The following is a 5,000-nucleotide window of genomic DNA, read 5'->3' on the forward strand; positions in this document are numbered from 1 at the left end:
GCGTAGCAGGTGACACACAAAGCTGTTACCTTGACAGATTGTGGTAATGAATTAGGGCCCAATTTGGTAGTTATGCTTACGGGTATGCCCAGCGGCGGCCCGGGTGGCTGTGTGTGTTGTTGTTGTTGTTGTTGTTGTTGTTGTTGTTGTTTTTCGCTTGTTAAGGGGTAGTTTTGCTGGGACTGTTTGTGTTGTTTTGTACCCTCGTTGTCGTTGATTTTGTTGCGCTGTAATGCTTTTCGTTCTTATGTCTTTTATATGCTTATTTGTTTATTATTATTATTTATGTTTTTTTTGTTGTTGTTGTTGTTGGGGTGGGATGTGTTTTGGATTTAAGGTTGTGTTGTGTTGCTTACTGTTGCTGTTATGTTTATTTTATTTATTTATTATTATTATTATTTTTTTTTTTATCTATTTATGTTTTTTTTTTCTTTTCTTTTTTTTTTTTCTTTTTTTTTTGGGGGGGTGTCTTTTGGATCTAAGGTTATGTTGCGTTTGTCACTGTTGCTGTCATTTGCTTTGGGAGGGGAAGAAGGGTCAGGTATCGTATCATGCTGTGTGTGTTGCGTATTACCTGCGTATTGTGCATATACACAAGTAATAAGCTGCGCACTTACTTATATTGTGTTGTGTTTGTTGCTGTGTACAGGGTGTTACGTGTATGTGGATATGTGTGTGGTGAGTTCCTGTCTGTACTCTGATTGCCTTGTGACTTGTGCTTTGCCTTGTGTTCGTGCTTAGCATCTGCTTTTATGTTTATCTGTTTGTACTACGCGTGTTTGGGGGTTTACAGTTCTTCAAGTTCATGTTTTCCTATACATATGACTCCTAATGGATTCTGTGCGGATGTGTAATTCGTTTGTTCACCTGTCTTCTCTAAAAACATATATATATTGATAGATAGATAGATAGATAGATAGATAGATAGATAGATGGATAGATAGATAGATAGATAGATAGATAGATAGATAGATAGATAGATAGATAGATAGATAGATAGATAGATAGATAGATAGATAGATAGATAGATAGATAGAGAGATAGAGAGATAGATAGATAGATAGACAGAAAGATAGATCATAAATTAAGTGGTGTAAAGCAACAACAAAACTGTACCTGAATATTAAAGATATCACACAGATGCAAACGTAAGTATCAAGTGTCAGCTGATTACAGTAAATGAGAAACTTGTCGAATCGGAGCGTCGAAGAGTCCGAGGGGGAGTTGCCTTTTTTTCTGTACTGAGGCTGGATGTACTGTAATGACTTTGGATTCAGTTAATAAAAGTCTTTTTTTTTTCTTTTTTCTTTTTTTATTGTAGATTGATTTTGCGTTTCACCTCGTAAATATATACTCGTTTTACCGTTCTCTCTCTTCCCCCATCCCACTCTCAAGTGTCCCCAGCTCCTACGCCTAGTTTCTTCCCCTCCCGCTTCCTAAATTTACCTCCATTCACCTCCTCCTCCTCTTCTTCAGTGCTCCCCCCCTCCCCCCCCCCCCCCCCCCGACCCCACGTAACCATGCTTCCCAATTTTTTTTTTTTCCCTTTCTCTCTCTGTTTCTTCTCTTCTTAACCCCCACTCACTCCCACTCCACACGCCCTCTTCTCCTCCTCCTCCCCCTCCCGTTTCCCACCCAATTTCCAGTCGTTTATTAATTTCGATTCCTCCGTCGCTCTCTCTTCTATCCTCTCCCTCCCAACTCCCCCTTTTCCCTCTTCCCTCTCCCAATCTCCCTCTCTCTATCTCTCTCCACTCCACACCACTAACCATCTCCCCCAACACCCACTTTATCCTCCCCTCCCCTACCAACCCTCATTCCCCACTTCCCCGATCTCCTTCCTCCACTTCCCTCCCTCTTTCTCCGTCACCCTGCCCCCTTCTTCTCTCATCCCTCACTCTTCCCCCTCCCTTCCCTTCCGCCCTCTCCAGCTCCTTCCTCCCCCACCTCTTTTCCATCTCCCCCCTCCCTTCCCCTCTCCCCACTCTCACCCCCGTCTCCTCCTCCCCATCCCCCTCCTGCCTCCTTTCCCTCCCCTCCCCCTCCCCTCTCCCCACTCCTTTCCTCCGTCCAACCTCCCATTCATTACCCAAAGGCTATCACATTCGTAATTCCTTTGAGGATTAATTTCTTATTCATTCCCGCGACGTCTTGGCGATCTTGGCGGAGACTCCGACGTGAATGAATTCCCGATAAGACGATATCGGTCGACACGAGGGGGGGGGGGGAGAGGGGGGGTGAAGGGGAGGGTGGACAAACGGACGTAAAGAGATGTACAAAGGTATATGTGTGTCCTAATAGCTTAAACATTATTAACACATATTTCTTACTTACATTTATGTGTATATATATAGAACACATATATATGTATATATACATATATATATATATATATATATATATATATATATATATATATATATATAAATATATATATATATGCATATATATATATTAATTTAATTATTTATTTATTTATTTATACACACATTCACACTCACATACAGACACACATCCTTGCCCCCAAACCCCCACCCTTACACATCCTCCAAATACACAGAAGGATCCTCCCCCCCCCCCTTACCCTCCTACCTTCCTAAAGCCTACTCCCATTCACACCCCACCCTACCCCCACCCCCACCCCATCCTAACCCTCCGTAGGATCAAGATGTCCCAGAACTCCCTGGCAGGATCTGGGACACCATCCCTCACCCTCGATCGCTTCTGGGGCGTGGCCTGCCTGGGAGATCGCAGGCTGTATGCCTTATTAATATGCTGGGGAGATGTCTTGATCTGGCTGGGGGGGGGAGAGGGGGGAGAGGGGGAGAAGAGGGGGCGAAAGATTTAGGGGGGGTTGAAAGCTGGTTGAGGGAGGGAGGGAGGGAGGGAAGGGGGGGGGGTAATGGGGGAATGGTAGGCCGGTTGGGGGGGGGGGGTCTGGGGAGGGGGGGGAGATATTGGGGGTAAAAAGCTGGTGGGGGAGAATGGAAAGCTGGTTGAGGGAGGGTGTGGGTTAGTATGGGGGGGGGGGGGGGGGAGTAGTTAGCAGGTTTGGGGGAGGAGGAAGGGAAGAGATACTCATGGGAGGGGGGGGAGGGGGTGAAAAGCTGGGAGGATGGAATGATTTTTCGGGGGGATGGAAGATAAGTGGGCGGGTGGGGGAGAGGGGGGGAGGGGGAAGAGATGGAGGGGTAAGGGAGAGTAGAAGTTGAGAAATGAGTGGCAGAGAGAGATAAAGGAGGTACACCAAAAAAAAAAAAAAAAAAAAAAAAAAAAAAAAGGGAATGAACATTAATAAGCCTAGGCAGGAGTTAAGGAAAGGATAGAGAAAGCATCTGAGAGAGGGATAGAGAAATAACGAGGAAGATATAGGAAGTATTTGCATGTCCACAGTACAAGTATATACTAAAAAATATACGAGGTGGAAAAGTATGCACACACACATGTGTATATATATATATATATATATATATATATATATGTGTGTGTGTGTGTGTGTGTGTGTGTGTGTGTGTGTGTGTGTGTGTGTGTGTGTGTGTGTTTATGTGTGTGTTTGTGTGCATATATACACATATAAATATGTGTATATATGTATATGTATGTATATATATATATATATATATATATATACATGTATATATATATATATATATATATATATACATATATATACATATATATATATATATATGTATATATACCTATATAAATTGTGTATGTGTGTATATACATACATATATATATATATATATATATATATATATATATATATATATATATATATTTTAATATATGAAAGATGGAATAATGCAATACCGCATTGATATAGGTGTATATATGTGTATATATATATATATATATATATATATATATATATATTTAAATATATATATATATATATATATATGTATGTGTATATATATATATATATATATCATCTCACATACCAAGCAAAAATGATCAAATTCCCTTGATAAACCAAGCGGCCCTGACCCAACGTGAAGAATCGAGAGCCATAACAAACAGCCGCTGAGTGACGCCTCCGCTGCGTTGACTCGCGGAAGGGAAATGTTTATTTGCTTTCGGAAGGGTCCAAGTCCGCGGAAAATTGAATTCGAAGCTGGACATTCTTGGTCTTTCTATTTCCGTGCATTGATAGTTGTTTCTGAGAATTGGAGGGAGAGGGAAGAAGAGGGAGAGAGGGGGGAGGAAGGAAGGAGGGAGGGAGAGAAAGAGGGGAAGAGGGAAGGAAGGAGGGAGGGAGGGAGGAGAAGGGAGGGAGAGAAAGGGGGAAAGAGGGAAGGAGGAAGAGAAAGAGAGAGAGAGAGAGAGAGAGAGAGAGAGAGAGAGAGATAGAGAGAGACGGACAGACAAACAGGCAGATAGATATATAAAAAAGAAACTAATAGCCTAATGGACAAACAGGAATAAACAAGAAAGACACAAACACAACAAAAATGTTTACAACCAAAGCCATCAGCTTACACCAGAAAAAATAAGGCAGAAGTGACTGTGCAATATTTGATCATGCATACAAATAATCTAACTTCAGGTCGTTGCTTGCATATTAACTATTGCGTTTAATATCAAGGACGTTGTTTATTATGAGAAATGCTTTATTGGTTAACGGTTTAATACCATATTTGCTTTGTGACATTCCAAAATATGTTTCGTAATTAGAATTCTAAACGAATTGTGTCCGCATGATCGTTAATCTTTTTGTCTGACTGTCTGTGTACTTGTCGCTCTGTATACATATATACGAATGAGTGAATCAGTATCTATCTACATACATATATATGTACGTATGTATGTATGTATATGTATATTGTCAAAGCTCAAGGTATATTTACTTTAATCTATCAGTTAAGTAATTTATTTTCTTTTGTGCGAACACCGGAGATTCGGTTTCGTGGTTCGGATTCACGGAGTTGAACTGTGACTCTTTGCTTCGAATATTTAATTCCTTCGCACGACAAGGTAGTGTTTTTATCGTTATG

This window comes from Penaeus chinensis, chromosome 28 (assembly GCF_019202785.1).
Source record: "Penaeus chinensis breed Huanghai No. 1 chromosome 28, ASM1920278v2, whole genome shotgun sequence".
NCBI classification, from domain to species: Eukaryota; Metazoa; Arthropoda; class Malacostraca; order Decapoda; family Penaeidae; genus Penaeus; species Penaeus chinensis.